Source organism: Meles meles, chromosome 1 (genome assembly GCF_922984935.1).
Source record: "Meles meles chromosome 1, mMelMel3.1 paternal haplotype, whole genome shotgun sequence".
Lineage (NCBI taxonomy): Eukaryota > Metazoa > Chordata > Mammalia > Carnivora > Mustelidae > Meles > Meles meles.
This window is the reverse complement of record NC_060066.1, coordinates 48,969,717-48,988,690: the sequence shown is the minus strand read 5'-3', so window position 1 is coordinate 48,988,690 and position 18,974 is coordinate 48,969,717. Positions and strand designations below refer to the sequence as shown.

The 18,974-nt window shown below is 33.3% G+C and overlaps 1 protein-coding gene across 1 annotated transcript in view; it reads left to right on the top strand.

The window, feature by feature from the left end:
- Positions 1-18,974, top strand: part of CNBD1 (cyclic nucleotide binding domain containing 1) — a 385,468-nt gene that overhangs the window by 178,382 nt on the left and 188,112 nt on the right. The window lies entirely within an intron of this gene.

Genomic DNA, 18,974 nt, shown 5'->3' with positions numbered 1-18,974 from the left:
AGAGTTTATGTAATTTCCATCATACCAACTTAAGTTAATGGAAAGTCAGAAACAATTTTAAAAAGTAAAAACAAAAACAGTGCTTATATATTTGTTTATGTTGCCAGGTGAACTGGAGAGAGCACTCCATCCCCAAATCCAATGCTCCGTGCTCCCCACCCCCGCAACGCCCTCCCAGCCTGGGCCCTGAGGCCTCCACCCAGTCTGTCCCTGGCATATCACCAGAGGCTTTTAGTCTCATCACAAAAAAAGAATTCAGGGGCAGACCAGACAGTGGTTGAGCAGGTGAAGTTTTTAATTAAATGGGAGTACACTTTTGAGATGTGAGATTGGACCAGTTTAAGGGAAAGCCTGGCCCTGGGGTTTAGGTCTCTATCCTTTATAGACAGTTGTTAACTAGGGCATGAAATATCTATTATTTGGAGAGGGGATTTTTTGGGGAGCAGGGTTTCATGCTTTTTCTGCCTCACTTGGACAGGGTCTTTGTCCTTTGTCCCTGGGCCTATCTGGTTCCATCTAGCTTCTGGTGGCTTTGTTTTTGGAACATTGCTGGGACAGGTTTTTCCTGAGAGCTGACCCTGACTTTTCCTGATTAGCTGACCCTGACTCTCCTTTTGCGGCCCTCCAGGCATCTTATTAAAACCTAATGAGGTGCTTACTCTAACATTTATATATGTAATCTCTATATCTCTATATATAGATATAAAGCCTGTATATATATAAATATAAAATTTTTATATATGCATATAGTCTTTCAAAGTTTTTTTTAAAGGAAACAAAACTCCTTGCTTTAGAAGTCTGTATTTAATCCACACATGGTTCTGATTTGTTCTGCTGCTCACAAGTTATGAGATTTTTCTAATGCTGTCAAACTATTTCCCACATCACACACACACAATAATGGAGAAACTCCAATGACTTTTGATGGCTGTATAATGGTTTCTAATGTTAATATGGCTTATATTAGAGGTTTAAAACATTATTCAAATCAATAGCATTAATCGGATCTCTATAATTTAGTTCTGTTTTTCATTGAAAGAATACTGTGTGTATATATATATATATATATATGTCTGTTTATTGCATAGAATATTTTAAAAATGTACACAGCCATATTTGTGAATATGTAAGGAGAGCTTATTTGACTTGAACACAATTTTACTCTGACCACTAGAATTGCTATGCTGAACATACTGGATTTGTATCTTCATAACTTAATGAAAATTAAAAGCAGGCAAAAAAAAGAAAAGAAAACATTGACATTAAACACAAAAATGTACATTTAGTTTTTACACTGATGATAATAGCTATTTATAATCTTTATTATTATATTAATATTTTATTTTATTAACTACTTTAATAACTTAAAAAAGCAAATTAATTCTTTCTCTAGTCTGCTTTAGCTATATGCCATAATCTGTTACATTATTCTATTATCACTCAATTAAAAATATTTAAAAATTTTTCTTAAGTTTTCCTCTGATCCATGAATTTTTATTTATTTATTTATTTATTTATTTTTAAAAGATTTTATTTTATTTATTTGACAGACAGAGATCACAAGCAGGCAGAGAGGCAGGCAAAGAGAGAGGGAGGAAGCATGCTCCCTGCTGAGCAGAGAGTCCCAGGTGGGGCTTGATTCCAGGACCCTGGGATCATGTCCTGAGCCGAAGGCTTTAACCCACTGAGCCACTCAGGTGCCCTCATGGATTTTTTTTTTAGAAGTGTGATATTTTTTATTGCTAAATATTTGGACTTTAATTTAGATAAATTATAGTTATTGATTTCTATTGATTCCATTATAGTCGAAGAATGGGCTTTGCAGGATTTCAAAATTTGAAATTTCTTGACTCTGGTTTTATGGCTCATTATATGGTTTATCTTGGTGAGTTTTCTATGTGATTTTGAAAATAATGTGTATTCTGCAGCTTTTGGGTATAATGTTTATAATGGTCAACTAAATCAAAGTGGATAATTGTGGTGTTCATTTCTTCCATGTTGTTTATTTTTTTGAATTTTCTTTTTTCGTTTCTGAGAAAGGTTTGTCAAACTATACAGCTATGACTGTGAATTTGTGTATTTTTCCTTTTAATTTTGTCGATTATTTCTTTATGTATTTCAGGGTCTGTGTCTAGATGTATACATATTTATGATTTTTATGCCTTTCTTCTGAATTCACTATTTTGTCATTATGAAATGTTCCTTCTGAGAAGACTCCTTGCCTTGAAGTATATGTTATCTAATATTAATATTCAACTCTAGCCTTATTACATGGTTTACATAGTATATACCTATTAATTCTTTTACCTTCAATCTATTTGTATTTTTACACTTAAAGTATGCCTCTTGCAGAAAATCTGTACTTATGTCTTCCCTTTTTATATGTATTCTGAACAGCTGTTTATATTTTCATTGGAATCCTTAGCTCATTTATATTTAATGTAATTATTTGTATGTTCGGATTTTTGCCATTTCACTACTTGTTTTCCATTTTCCCCATCATTTTTTTTATTATTGATATTTCTCTTCTCTTCTTTTTGCAAATTTCTTTTGAGTTAATTGATTTTTAAAAATAGTTTAAATTTAACTTATCTGATGGCTTTACAATTCTACTTTTTTTTTTACAGTAGTTTCTCCAATGGATATAATACACATTTTTGACTTCTCACACTCAGAGTTAAATATATCATTTCATTCACATTGTAAAAATCTTAAAATCAGTATATACTCATTTCCTCCCACTCCATTTGGCTACAATTGTTATACATGCTACATTTATATATGTTATATATATGCTATATTTATATATGTTATATATATAATGTATATGTCACATATACATTTATATATGTTATAACTTTACATGTTGGACTTACACTTCTTTACTTTTCTCAGTAAGCATTTAAATCTGTAAGTGTTGCTCTAATAACTTTTTCTAATTTATTCTTTTCTATACTTCATTTTAAATAATTTTAAATTTCTCTCTTGAGTTTTCTTTGATCTATAGACTGTTTTTGTTTCTTTGTTTTTTTTTAAGTATTAGAACACCCAAACACACACAAAAACACACATATTTTAAACTCCATAGTACAATGTTGCATTTTCCTTTAATCAGTCATAAGTGATATTATTGAGAAAGATATTTTTGTTTAACCAGTTCAACTCCATTCCTCCATTCCAATCAACTCTTGTTTTCTTTTATAGGATCTGACTTTTCATTTGGCATCATTTCCCATCATCCAGAACTTCCTTCATCATTTCTTGTAGTGTTGGTCTGCTGAGGATGAACACTCTTAGTTTTTACTCATTTACTCATTAATTTCTCTTCATTCCTGCAAGATATTTTCACTGGTTTATAATTCTGGGTTTAGTTCTAGCACCTTAAACATTTGTTCCAATTTCTTCTGGATTCTGTATTTTTATGATGAGAAATAGTCATTTTTATTGTTTTTTATGTGTAGGTAATATGTCTTTTTGGGAAATTATTTTAAAGATTTTCTTGTCAATTTGAAGGTTCAGCTGTTTGACTTTGATATGCTTGGCAATAATATTCTTTATATTTATCAGTTTGGAACTTGCTGAGATTCTTGAAACTATAAATTCATGTCTTTCTACAATATCTTGGAAGATGTTTGCCACTACTGAAATATTTTCTTTCTTTTTTCCTCTTCTTTATTTTGGAGACTCCAGTACATGATTGTTAGTACTTTTATAATGTACAAACTATTGAGGTTCTGTTTAATTGTTGTCAATATTTTTCCCCGCTTTTTTCAAATTGGATAATTTTTATTAATCTGTCTTTAAATCCACTGACTCTGTTTTTTCTCAAATCCAATTGGCTGTTACTCTCTAATGATACATCTTTTAAAAATTTAGATTTTTTTAGATCTGTAATTTTCATTAATTTAAAAAAAAATTTTTTCTTTCTTTTTTGCTCATTCATTACCAACATGGTTTGAAATGCTTCATTACAATAGCTATTGTTTGCTTTTTTAAAATTCTTTTCTGCTAATTGCAACATTTTTGACATTTTACTATCTCTATTGATTTTTTTCTTTGCATACTAATCATCTTATTTGTTCTTCATGTACTTAATAATTTTGAGTTGTATTCTCCACATTGTGAAAGCTCTGGATTCAATTATATTCTTCTCAAAAATAATTGATTTTTACTTTATCAGGCTGGACCCAAATTCCAAACTCAGTCTTTCATGCAGTGATCAGAAGCTGAGAGTTCTGTTTGTTTTTTAACCTTAGCAGGGCTACTAGAATCTGCATTTAGCTTGAGTAGTTCAGAGCTAAACTAGACATGGGGGTAAGGTTTATATGCAGAATTTGGGGCTCTTCATTAGTGGTTCTTTTTTTTTTTTTTTAAATTTTCCCTTCTTTTCCAGGTGCTGTATTTCCCTGAAATTTATCCTCTTATTATTCATGCCAAGAAGATTGTAGGTGTCAAATTTCTGAGTTTTATCAGCCCTATATGGTCCTAAATATGGCTTTACCTTAATAAAAAAAAAAAAAGTCTAAGGATGTATAGCTCACACTTGCTCATTTTGTACTAGGTACAGTGTTTGCAATGACAAGTGACCTAGAACATTATTTTTTTCTATTGATTATTATCGAACTTCTTTTTAAAGATTCATTTATTTATTTGAGAGAGAGAGAGCAAGTGTGAACAGAGGGGAGGGGCAGAGGGAGAGAATCTTCAAGCAGACTCCCTGCTGGGCATGGGGCTTGATCTCACTGACCCATGAGATCATGACCTGAAAAGAAACCAAGGTCAGGGCGCCTGGGTGGCTCAGTGGGTTAAGCCACTGCCTTTGGCTCAGGTCATGATCTCAGGGTCCTGGGATCGAGTCCCGCATCAGGCTCTCTGCTCAGCAGCGAGCCTGCTTCCCTCTCTCTCTCTCTGCCTGCCTCTCTGTCTACTTGTGATCTCTCTCTGTCAAATAAATAAATAAAATCTTAAAAAAAAAAAAAGAAACCAAGGTCAGACACTTATCTGAGACACCTAGGCACCCCATTATAGAACTCCTTTTTTTTTTTTAAGATTTTATTTATTTATTTGAGAGAGAGAGAGAGAGAGACCATGAGAGAGGAGAAGATCAGAGGGAGAAGCAGATTCCCCATGGAGCTGGGAGTCCGATGTGGGACTTGATCCTGGGACTCCAGGATCATGACCTGAGCCAAAGGCAGTCGATTAACCAACTGAGCCACCCAGGCGCCCTAGAACTCCTTTTTTTTTTTTTTAATTAATTTATTTTTTTCAGCGTAACAGTATTCATTGTTTTTGCACAACACCCAGTGCTCCATGCAATACGTGCCCTCCCTATTACCCACCACCTGGTTCCCCCAACCTCCCACCTCCGCCCCTTCAAAACCCTCAGGTTGTTTTTCAGAGTACATAGTCTCTTATGGTTTGCCTCCCCTTCCAATTTTTTTTTTTTTTATAAACATATGATGTATTTTTATCCCCAGGGGTACAGGTCTGTGAATCCTTTTTAAAAAACAAGAAAAATTAAGATTCCACAGAAAGGTTAAATTAAAAAAATATGAATGAGTTATTATTCTCTTGATTCAGGCAATCAACATTTATTGAATTCTAACTGTGGTACTAAGAAAATGTCTGTACTTATATATTGGAAGAAAGAGGAAACTATTTGTTGTACATGTTTAACCTTGACCTAGATTTTCTCAGACTACTCTAATGGTAGTGCACTCAGAATTGTTTCATTTAGTTCCTATTTCAAAATTGCTGTTTAATAAAGTACTTCACTTTCTTCTTTATACCTCCATTAGTTGATGTTAAAATAAAGTAGGAATTACCAAACATTATAGTATTTGCCAAACATTGAAAGGGTTGATAATTCCTTTACTTTGTGTATAAACTTGTATTATTGGAAAAAAGTATTAATTACTTTGAAATATGTTCATAAAATATATTGGAAAAGGGCTGCAAACAGTATAAGTCAGTGTGGCTTGTGTGACTAATTTGTTTAAAATGTAAATGTAAATATTTTGAATGTAATTATCTGCTATGTTAAAACTACCAGTTACTGATTAGTATTCTTTATTAGTGCCTCTATAGTTAATGTGGTTATCAAATTAATAACAAAAGCTGGGACTTGTGAATTGAGAAGGGAATAAGGTCAGTATAGATGATTTAGGAATAAAACTTCCAGTTCCATAAAGATATTCTTAGCAATAAAACAAAATAAATATTATACTTTCAGTTGCTTAATTTCTTCAAATAACTTTTATTGTTAAAGTCTACACTTGAATCACCTTTGTTAATCAGATTCTTCCTTTGAAAATAAACTTTAAAAAAATTCTATGATGTTGTTTTTTTATTTTTCTATGATGTTGCTAACAGGAATTTTGAGGACTGTGATGTCCATGAGTATTCACACTTAGATCATTAAAAACCCTTCATTTCTTCCTAAATAATTTATTCTAATGTTTAGTCTACTGTATAAATTCTGCATTTATAAAAAAGAAACAAAATTGAGTCTGATATTAGGTCATTATGGTTGTTAACACTACTCCATAAACCACATGTAAATTGAGAGTTATATTCAGCAAAAATGTATATATTTAATAAGGTAATCATAATTTAATATTTTACTATCTGAGAACATTTCATGAAGATGGTAATAAATGCTTATAATATACTGATTTTATATTTTGGGAAATATTAATACTAAATGATGGAAGAGAAAATACATTTGGCAATTCGAATGTACTGCTGCTGTCCTGTAAATTGATGACTTACTGAAAATCTTTGAAAAGAAATCTCAAAATGAAGATTTTTTTGCTTCTTTTAACACATCTCATGGTAGACATACTCAATAAGCATTTAGCTTATATTGCGGTTTTGCATTTTTGGTGGTGCTCATCTTTACCTAATAGAGCTATGCATTTAAGGAAAAAAAGTTTGTCATCCTAGATCTAAGGCATGTATGATACATATTCTTTAAAATTGCATTTTAAAAAGTGACCAGCAACCTAAAATTATATATGCCTAGATCTGATCCAAATTTTCAGTTAAAAGTTATATAATTTTATACCCTCTATGTTGTTCTAATACATTTTATAGCTGTATGTTAGTGAATTAAGGCAGGGAACACACACACACACACACACACACACACACACACACACACATATCCCCCAAACAAACAAACAAAAAAGACCATATAACAGTTTTCATAGTGGATCTCTTTTACTTCCTTAATGCTTTCATATCAGAAAATTTATATGGGGAAAATGGCTAGCAAAGTATGTATAAGGTTTGGGAGTGTCTGAATAATTGTTCAAAATCTGTGAGAAAGTATGCTGTTGGCTTTTAAGATCTTGATGATCTAGGTTTTATCTCTTATTTATAATCTAGTTATTTTCATGGAGAAGATAAAATGGTATAGAATGAAACAATTATCACCCAAACATAAAATCTGAAGAAGCAGCTCAAAAGCAATAAAAGCATTTATAGGGATATACTTGACTCTTACTGAGTTATTTATTCCCGGCTTTATATGTCTGTCTGGACAGTATTTATTTTCATAGCTAAGTTAGATCACGGTGACATGAGAATTTTAGAAATAACAATAAAATTCCATTGGTAAAATACTAATATGCAATGTGATGTGATATAGCATATCTTTGGCATTATAAATTATTTAATTTGGCTAGATACAGATATTATTTGAATTACACATGGAGTTGCTGTTAACATTGTAATTAATGTGGAAGATGCTTCTAGTCACTTACATGAATTTGAGTGCTTATAAAACTATGATCCATTATAGAATATGTGAGCAAGAAGCACACAATTTTATTATTGATGTTTTCATTTCCTTATTTTATGGGAAGAATGGAGGAAGCATATGAATGGAAAGAGTTTGACAAAGAACCACTAGGTATAATGATGGGATATAGAAGAATCTCTGGGGGGGCACCTGAATGGCTCAGTGGGTTAAGGCCTCTGCTTTCGGCTCAGGTCATGATCCCAGGGTCCTGGGATCCAGCCCCGCATCTGGCTCTCTGCTCAGCGGGGAGCCTGCTTCCCTTCCTCTCTCTTTGGCTGCCTCTCTGCCTACCTGTGATCTCTGTCTGTCAAATAAATAAATAAAATCTTAAAAAAAAAAAAAAGAATCTCTGGGGGCGCCTGGTTGGCTCAGTGGGTTAAAGCCTCTGCCTTCTGCTCAGGTCATGATCCCAGGGTCCTGGGATCGAGCCCCCCATCAGGCTCTCTGCTCAGCAGGGAACCTGCTTCCTCCTCTCTCTCTGCCTGCTTCTCTGCCTACTTGTGATTTCTGTCTGTCAAATAAATAAGAAAAAAATCTAAAAAAAAAAAAGAATCTCTGCTTTAGAAGGAGAATATTAAATAATAGCAAATGTTATTTTGGATGTTTAGTGTGTAGTTCTTCCATTAGGTAGTAGAATGAACAACTTTCCAAAGTTTTGCTATAATTATGATTGTGTGATAATGAGCTGATTCTTCTTTTTGTTATTGAAGCCCCTGGGAAAAAAGAAAAGAAACATTATCTGTGTTAGGTTTTAAATATGCCCTATTTCAAAAAACAACAAAAATAGCTAAGATCATTTCTTGGAAAACCCCACATCTTTTTCTCTACTGTCACCAGAGAGGTTAGTTGATACAGAGTGGGAAGAGGCATAGCATGTCCCATTACGCTTTTTTTTTACCTCACCACTTTAAGGACAGGGAGGGAGAACTTTTACGTAGAGCCTGAGTTCCAACTATTAGTCTGACATTTAATAAAGGAAAATGCAAATGACTGCAATAAAACTTACATGGAGAACAACTTTGAGGCACAAGAAGTCACATGTGTGTCATCAGTGCAGAAGTTAACAAAGCATGTCCTGAAATTGCTTATCCAATGGGAAATTTTGAGCACTCTACTTTCCTGCTGGATTCCTATCAAAGATATCTCATTGACAACCTAGAGGAAACAAGTCAAATTCATTAACTGGTAACTGTGTAGGTTGTGAACATTATTTCTTACCATCTCTGTGGTGTGGTTGAACTTCTACGTCCTTATACACAGTACTCTTCATTGGTTCTTGCTGTTTCATGAAAATAGCATTTCATCAATCTTTGCCTGGTTAACAACTGTTAATCCTTTAATATTTAGCTAGATAGCACATCCTATAGGGCATCTTCTCTGACTCCCTGCTAGGTGCTCCTCTCTATCATTTGCATAGAAATACAAATACAACATCATATTATAACTACCCATCCTGTGAATTGTTCTCTCCACTGGACTATGAATTGTATGAGATCAGAGACCACGTCTTCATTTTTGGATTTCCATCATTCAGGAGAGTTCCTGGTCAATAACAGATTCTCAATAAAACCCTGGTGATGAATAAATAAATGAATGTCAATAAATGATTTACTTAGAGATACAAAAGGCAAATGATTATGATGGATTTTAGGAGGCTTTATTGAGAAGAGAGATTGAAATTTCACATGAAAAATCATTTTGAAAAATAATTTTTAAATTAGCAGGCTAGAGAAGATAAGAATCTAACATCTGTGGGTTGGAGGAAGTATCTTCTTTTAAAGTAATTTTTTGTTATAAATCCCTATTGTTGTGAAGGAATGATAAGATGAAGGTATAAAATCTTTGCTTTTAAAAAATTTTTTTTTAAAGATTTTATTTATTTGACAGAGAGAGTACAAGCAGGGGAGGAGCAGGAAGAGGGAGAGGGAGAAGCAGACTCCCCGCTGAGCAGGGAGCCCTGTGTGGGGCCTTATCCCTGCACCCTGAGATCATGACACATAACTGAGTAAGCCACCCAGGCTCCTCTAAAACTTTGCTTTTATAATCCTCCAATTACTGTTTACTTCTTCATCCTTTTCCCAACTAGATCATAGTTTTCCCTATCACAGGGAAGGGAGGTCATAGCATCAATATAAAATGGAACAGAAAAAGTTATAGATTTTATATTATTGTTATTACTATGACTATTATTATTATTACAAAGTAGAGGATGAAAACCTCTCCTAGGACTTGTTAAAGAGAAGAGAGGAAGGTAAGGGTTGCAAACAAACCATGTTTCAAGAAGAAACCTGCCCCTGTCCCACCACACAAACAAATTCCAATTTATGCAGGAATTTGAAGGCAGGAGGGAAACCCAGGAAGCCAGCACACTCCTTGAGTTTTAAGTTCCCTGCTACCATGTAAGCAATGTTTGGCAGTCTACAAATGCACACACCAGTTCGCATATATTTGCATTAGGTGACTAAATACAACTGCCAAGATTCCTGCAGTCTGGAGTAGTGTGGGAGAGAAACTATAATTTCCAGTGATCTGAGAAGTTAGCTGAGTTGGCAGGCTTGAAGGTCTCTCATAGTTGGGATGGAAAAAGCAGCCACGGATGGCAACACAACCAAGCCTGGGGACCAGAACAGATGGACAGAAAAGCTGATGCCAGCAAAGACTAGAGGTCAAAGGCATCCTCCACAATTTGATGATGCTATAAGCATCACAGCCCCTCCTCTCTAGATACCAAATATCAAAACCTTTCCTGAGAAAAGAAAGTCAAGGGAACTGTTTGGCTTTAGTTTGTAGCTGAAATGACTGTGGTTTGTCAGAAAGACTTTGTTATCCACCCTTAGCTGGGATGGGGACTTCAATTAGAGAATAATTTTTAAAGAGTTCAAAAGTTACACCTAAATTCTTGGTGTGAAAGTATTTCACTTGTTGTACCAAGATCAAGCTCTCTAAAAGAGAGGGGAAAAAATTGTAATTATTCCAAGTCAGGGCCCCATTACTCACACAAAGAGCAGTACATTATTGCTGACAAACATATTTTCCCCATTTATTGCTGGGTAGATGGTAAGTACTCCTTATGTCAGCATGTCATAAACTGGTATTACATCTCTCTCTTTTTCTCTCTCTCTTAAACACACACATCCATTCTCTCCTTTTCTCTCTCTCTCCCTATATAATATAGATATTTCTATTAAACTGATGAAGAAACTTAAGATGTTATATAAATTGATCAAATTCACATGTTAGATAAATGATAAAAATAAGATTAAATTCAAGGCTAACTCTCTTCAGAGATTTTGCTCTTCTCATTTATTGTTGTGAGCTGAAAGAATTGATATTTCTTTTTATATTTTTCCTCACTAACTGCCAGCAAATAATTATGAAACTTCTAGGGCTTTCCTATAGAATATTAAATGTGAAAGAGCATTGATGGTTTAGGTAATCTGTTAATAGTAAACAATGATTTTTGGAAATATTTACTGAAGTCATGATATGGAATGAGAAATTATAATAATTTTAAATCTAGAGAAATAAGGCATTTCTTGTAAAATGTTTAGATTCAAGTTTTAAAACTAGAATTATATATGAAGATTAATGTTTGAACTATTAAAAATTCAAAGATTCAGCCATTTCGGTGGTCCAGATAGCATAGTATATAGAATCAGAAACTTTAATAAAAAAACAAATCACAGGATGAAATGGGAAGAAGTCCCAGAGGTGTGACTTATGACAGTATATGTGGTGGCCGTTCTCACATTTCATCTGCTGGATGCAACTCATTCCTGAACCTTGTCTTCCTGTCATAAGTCATTCAAAGTTACTTTTGGGGTCTGCTAAATATTGTGCTATTTTTAGCAAGTATTAACTCTTTAAAAGGCTATAAAAAGAACATGTAAAGTCTTTATTTGCTGAACATTAAAAAATATTATTAACAGTTATTTTTGTTTTTAAGCATCTACAGCTTTTACAGTTCATACATAGTATTCGTTTTTGGGTTTTTCAGTATCAATATATTGAGAGGAAATGGTATTAGTTTTTAAACAAACTGTCCAATTTCCTTTAAGCATGTAACTAGCACATAGAAATTGATTCTCCTATTATAAAATTTCCCTGTGGCTTATTTCAGCATTACTTCTATATTTCTAATGATATAAAAGATATAGAAATTAGTGTTGTAGTATCGAACTTAATGTTAAGTTTGGTGTTGATTTCTTTGTTCCTTGAAGGGGAGGAAACTGTGTAAACATATATGTTCCTATTCTTTTCTTTCTGGTAATCATATTATAAAAGCTTAGTTCAATAATAGTGTGGACCCATCTTCTAAACCGTCAGAAAATCAGAGCACACAGCCAATTCTCCTAATTATAGTCAAGTTAATCTCTATTCTACTTAAGACAGATGATTTTCCAAATATTTTTAATACCCTCTAGGTTTAGATGTTTCCTAAGTAGCTTGTTATAGCTTATCTCTTATAGCTTATGATAGCTTATTTCAGTAATTTATTTTTTATTGCTCTTATGTATAATATTTAAAAATTATAATTCTAAAAGGTGAAAATATTAAATATTCATAATGACAGATAAATGAACAACAGATGTACTATTAACTGAATGTATAAAACGAAGGACAAGATCAATTAGTAAAGGTCCTATAGGAACACTCATAAAAGTTTTAATCTGACCTTTTGTCCAATTATTTTTTATATTCTGAAAAAATGGAAACTATCTCTTTTAAATTTTATAATGCTCAGGGCCCACACTAAATTTTTCATATGTTTTTTAATACCAGTTATGTGCATAAATTACATTTATAGTGTAATTATTTCTTTAAAATTTGTTATATTCTTCTGGTGACAAAGGCTTTAAAAGACTTCTTTAACTATGAAACCGATTTAATTGCATAAATGAATGGAAACATTCACATTCTGCAATCACACAAGTTTTCTTTACTTTCACCTGAATGATTCTATTTATTAATATATTTGTCAAACAGATATCAAAGTCAAACTATTTGACAAGAGAGCAAAGAGAAGAAAAAAGGTAACAAAGAGTGGAGTAAAGCCAGTGGTCATCTTCAGAAAGTGGTATGGTTGCTTTTGGGAGAGTTGTCAAAATTTAGAAGAGCCATTACAGCAAATTAAGAAAGAATGCTGTGTAGGGATGAGTAAAGGTTTTGTGAAAAACGGTGAGGCTGGTAATAATGGATAATGAAGTCCTCCAGCACCATAAAATGATAGATTCCTTAGAGCTGCAAGCAAGAGCTGATAAAAAGAACCACAGGTTTTTGGAGGCTTGGTAATTGCCACAGAGAACTAAGATAACCTGCCAAGGGTAGGACTAGTGACTGTTTAGTTAGAATATTTAATTATGAGCTTCAGGATGCATATAGAAACCTATGAAGCCAGAATTGTTTAAATATTCATGGAATTAGCTTAAATACATATCAGTTTCTCTGCAATGTTATAAAGAATCTCAGATATTAAATATAAAACAAACATAAAAGTCACATTACTTTGATACTAAATGGTGCAACTGAAATGGGTTACCTAATCCTAATGGGGCTTGAATAACTCTAGTGAAAAGGACAAGCAAGCTACTAACTATAACAATTAGGATATTTTACTATGGGAACAAAATGGCTTGAACTATAACTATCTTAGGCTGTGGGTGATTAATCATAGAGTTCCTAAAACAGAATCAAAATCTAAGTTTGAGAAGAGATACTACCTCTGCTTTTTTAAGTACTATAACCTTAGTTCCTAGAGCTATGGTTGGTGCCTAGCAGGAACTCAATAAGTATTTGTTAACAAATGAAAACAAGATACACTAAAATAGTATAAAAACAAACACAACAAAATATTCCAGGCTTGTGAAAAAAGCCTGAACAGTCAGATAATACTGAAAACACCTCACCAGATTCTCATATTTCAGTCTGTCTATGAACCTTATTTATTTTTAATCTAAATTTCTTCAAAATTATTGATGGATTAGAAGCAAAAAAAAAAAAAAAAGTATCACTACCTGTGCACAAACTTATTAACTCTGTGTAATTAATATGGAAAGAAGATAAAATGCACAGGTTTGGAAATGTTAATAAATGTCACACTGTATTATGTATGATTTAGTATCAAAGTAATGTGACTTTTATGTTTGTTTTATATTTAATATCTGAGATTCTTTATAACATTGCAGAGAAACTGATATGTATTTAAGCTAATTCCACTACAGTTAATTATGAATATTTAAACAATTCTGGCTTCATAGGTTTCTATATGCATCCTGAAGCTCATAATTAAATATTCTAACTAAACTGTCACTAGTCCTACCCTTGGCAGGTTAAGCATCTGCCTTCAGCTCAGATCATGAACCCAGTGTCCTTGCATCCAGCCAAGCATCAGGCTTCCTGCCTCGTGGGGAGACTTCTCCCACTGCTCCCCCTGATTGTGCTTGCTCTCACTAGCTCTCTCTTTGTCAAATAAATAAATAAACACAATCTTTAAAAAAAATCGCATTCATGAAGAAAATATTTTTCTGCCATTTTTAATTAATACATTTTTACTTATATGGACAATGTTATTAGTATGATCACCTGTTTGTAACAGCTAGTGATTTTATCATCCCAGAATTTAAATATACATTCATGGCTACATTTGTTAATGTCTTATTAAACATTTGACTTAACTTAAAACTTCTTGAAAACTGCTCAGGGTAATTTCTACTAAATTGGTTTAACTTTGAGAAATTCTAAAAACTGTGCATGAATAGTAATTTATTTCTATCTAGTCAAATAGGATTTGAATATGATACAATCTGGCCTACTTTTTAGTACGTGGAACTGTGAACAACTTCCAGAATGATAAATTTTAATTTTGAGCACCCTAGACAAAAAAATGAAAGTGTCAAGGCAGATTCATTTATTAGTGGATTCCTCTGCATCGAAGGATTGATTGAACTGTTTTGTTAAGCTTTATTACTCTCTGAGGTTTGTTTTGTGTTTTAATTCTTCATTCTTTGTGGAGTGATTCTTCTTTTTGTTTTCATATTTTTAGTACAAGTTTCTTTCTCTATTTCATGCAGAATACTTTTCTGAAAAGGGTATCTGAAATTTTTCGACTATTTTTTTTCTTTTATCACACCCAATTAGTGTTTTCTTTAAAATTTTAACACTGTATGAAGGAAATACACCATCAGGTAGGAAAATTTCTTTTGTTTATATAGCCATAAGGTTAACTTTTGTGTAAGTACTACATAAAAATATTACTATGAACCTGTGAATTATTCACATTTCTTGCTTTTGACCTTGTCAAAATTTAATCTTTTTCTGCTTGCACTCTTGTTTCATGATAAGTTTTAGTCTTTTATAAAAACATTTAGATTTTTCAAAAATTTTCTTGCCTTGAGGTGGTTTGATTTGTCATTAAAGTGATTTGGAATTACTATATGTTGGACTTTATGAATAAGCATGCAGACATAATTATGCACTTAAATTTTGTCATTTCCTGCAGGAGTCCTATAAAATAGACTTATCAGCATTGTTGTTTATTCTACAGAACAGAGATTCAGGTAGGTTAATGACTTTTCTGAGACTTAATGAGGAAGAGGCAGAATTAGATTTGAACTCAGAATGTTCTGTGACAGGCAAGGAGGAATATTAATCTAGAAGTGTGAATAGACAAGCATGCTGAGATCTTTAATTTATAGACCACAGAGTCCCTGTGAAGAATGTTGACAGGCAGGCCACCAAGCTTTTGTGAGTTGTGTACTGCCAAAATTCCCCAGCCCTGCTGAAGAGGGATCTGGATCTGATTCAAAATAATGTGGTAGGTAGCCTCAGTCACTCAGACCTGAGTATAAAAAATAAAAACAAACAAACTCGAGTCCATATTTTCAGAAATTTCTACAAGGTAGTTGATACCATCCTGAAGTAGACTGCTGTGGTTTTTACAGCTGCTAATCATAGGTGATCGTTTCCATGGGAAAACTTTAGACAGTCTGATTATCTGACCAAACAATTCATTTCCCTGAAAAAGGAGTGAGACTTCAATCTGTTTCCTTACCATTCCCAGCTACTACTGTCATGAGAATTCCTATTCAGCTGGGGTGCTGTTTTACAGATTATTTTATACGCTTTGAACTAACAGTCTTCTTGTCATGCATTCTATCCATAGACTGAACACCTGTGTTTATGGATCTAGGAGTAGATTTTTTTTCTTTCTCTACTTAGGTAAGAAATGTTATTTATTTGTTACTGCTACTCCATATATAGTATGTGTTATTGGTGATTACATTTAACACTGAGTTCATTGAATTCAGATAGGAGAAAAAGATAACATCTCAGTGGCACTTTGATTGTACTAGGATAGAAATGGAAAACAAGCAAAACAAAACCAAGAAATGGGCCTCTCCTCTGAATAAGGAACACTGGACTACTAGAAAGAACCTTTTAAAGTAGCATTATGATACTTTCTCTATCTGATGAAAGCTTGTATGGTTTTGCCTTAGTACTTAAAAGAAAGTGGTGGTGATGTATTTATAGTTGAATTGCAATGAGATTATATTAGGTGGGGAACATCTTTGATGTAAAAGTTGGGTTTTCCTCCTTTCTGGTAACTGTAAAAGGTAATGGCTATGTTAAATAGCTTGATTGTGGATATCATTTCACAATATATGGGTATATCCAAATATCACATTGTATACCTTAAATATATAAAATTTTTATTTGTTGCTCAAATTTCAGTTAAGCTGGGGAAAAATAGTATAATATGTAGATGGTAGTCTTAGGCTGTTCAGGTTGCTATAATAAAATAGTACAAATTATATTGTGTGGCTTATAAACAAAAAACATTTAGTTCTCACAGCTTTAGTGTTGGAAGTCAGAGCTCTGGGTGCCAGCATGGTTATCTGAAGGGCTCTTTTCTGAGTCACAGACTTCTCATTTTATCCTTACAGGATGAAAAGGGCAAGGGACCTCTGTGAGGTTTCTTTTATAAAACACTAATCCCATTCAGGAAGGCTCCACCTTCATTGCATAAGCACCTCCCAATGACCATAATGTGCTATCACTTTGGGAATTAGAATTCTAACATGTGAATTTCGGGAGGGACACAAGCATTAAGATCATAGCAATGGTGTCGTTTTGTGAAGAAAATTAAAACAAGGAAAGAATATACTACCTCTACTTACCACCATCATGCAAGCCCAATGTATGGTGTCATAGCTGCTCTAGGTTTACCCGTATACATTCTCTGAGTAATTACCAAGTATAAGGGAACAATTATGGGATGGAAATATTAGTTTTTAGTCATTCTTTTTTATACATATTTTTGTACCATACACTATCATTATTTGAATTATCATAAGTGTGTTTTTGCCTCATTTAAATTAAATAACTTTGTTAATCTAGATTATGTAAGTGTATACGAAAAGCGTGTTTTAGAAGGCCATATTATAACAAATTAATAGTGATTAATTTTGGTTGAGAGACTATGGGTCATTTTTTGGCCAATTTTCATCCAAAGATATATTATTTTCACTTTAGTAATTGGAAAATTTATTAAAACTATTTATTTTTAAGTTTTTATGTAGCATCATCATCATAATGATTATTACAACAATATTGGTCTGAAATTCTCCTTTTTGGTAGGGTCTTTGCCTGGTTTGGGGATCAGGGTAATGCTGGCTTCATAAAAAGAGTCTGGAAGTTTTCCTTCTGCTTCAATTTTTTGGAACAGCTTCAGGAGAATTGGTGTTATTTCTTCTTTGAAAGTTTGGTAGAATTCCCCAGGGAATCCGTCAGGTCCTGGGCTCTTGTTTTTTGGGAGGTTTTTGATCACTGCTTCAATCTCATTACTAGATATCGGTCTATTCAGGTTGTCAATTTCTTCCTGGTTCAATTTTGGGAGTTTGTAGCTTTCCAGGAATGCATCCATTTCATCTAGGTTGCTTAGCTTATTGGCATATAACTGTTGGTAATAATTTCTGATGATTGTTTCTATTTCCTTGGTGTTAGTTGTGATCTCTCCCTTTTCATTCATAATTTTATTAATTTGGGCTTTCTCTCTTTTCTTTTGGATTAGTGTGGCCAATGGTTTATCAATCTTATTAATTCTTTCAAAAAACCAGCTTCTAGTTTCATTGATACGTTCTACTGTATCTCTCATTTCTACCTCATTGATCTCTGCTCTAATCTTTATTATTTCCCTTCTTGCGTGTGGAGTTGGTTTGATTTGTTGTTGATTCTCCAGTTCTTTAAGGTGTAGAGACAGCTGGTGTATTCTGGATTTTTCAATGTTTTTGAGGGAGGCTTGGATGGCTATGTATTTCCCCCTTAGAACCGCCTTTGCTGTATCCCATAGGTTTTGGACCGAGGTGTCTTCATTCTCATTGGTTTCCATGAATTGTTTAAGTTCATCTTTGATCTCCTGGTTGATCCAAGCATTCTTAAGCAAGGTGGTCTTTAGCTTCCAGGTGTTTGAGTTCCTTCTGAACTTTTCCTTGTGATTGAGTTCCAGTTTCAAAGCATTGTGATCGGAGAATATGCAGGGAATAATGTCAGTCTTTTGGTATCGGTTGAGTCCTGCTTTGTGACCCAGTATGTGGTCTATTCTGGAGAAGGTTCCATGTGCACTTGAGAAGAATGAGTATTCTGTTGTTTTAGGGTGGAATGTTCTGTATATGTCTATGAGGTCCATCTGGTCCAATGTTTCATTCAATGCTCTTATTTCTTTATTAATTTTCTGCTTCGATGATCTGTCTATTTCTGAGAGAGGCGTATTAAGATCTCCTACTATTATTGTATTCATATCAATATGGCTCTTTATCTTGATTAATAGTTTTCTTACATAATTGGGTGCTCCCATATTGGGGGCATAGATATTCACAATTATTAGATCGTCTTGGCGGATAGTCCCTTTAAGAATTATGTAGTGTCCTTCTGTATCTCAAACCAAACCAAACCAGACAACAATAATTGTTTTTGATACTAAATGAGTTCATTTTCTTTGTCTTATTCAAGCCCTCAAAAGTAAGGTTAGAGAAGTCAAAGTTAGAATAAAAAAGTCCTAGTATGTACATCAAAAGTTTACAATAGAAAGAGGAATTAAATGTGTTTAATGTGAAGACTCACAGCATCATATTTTTATAAAAGAAAACCTGTAAGTTGCATGCAGGGTGGACCA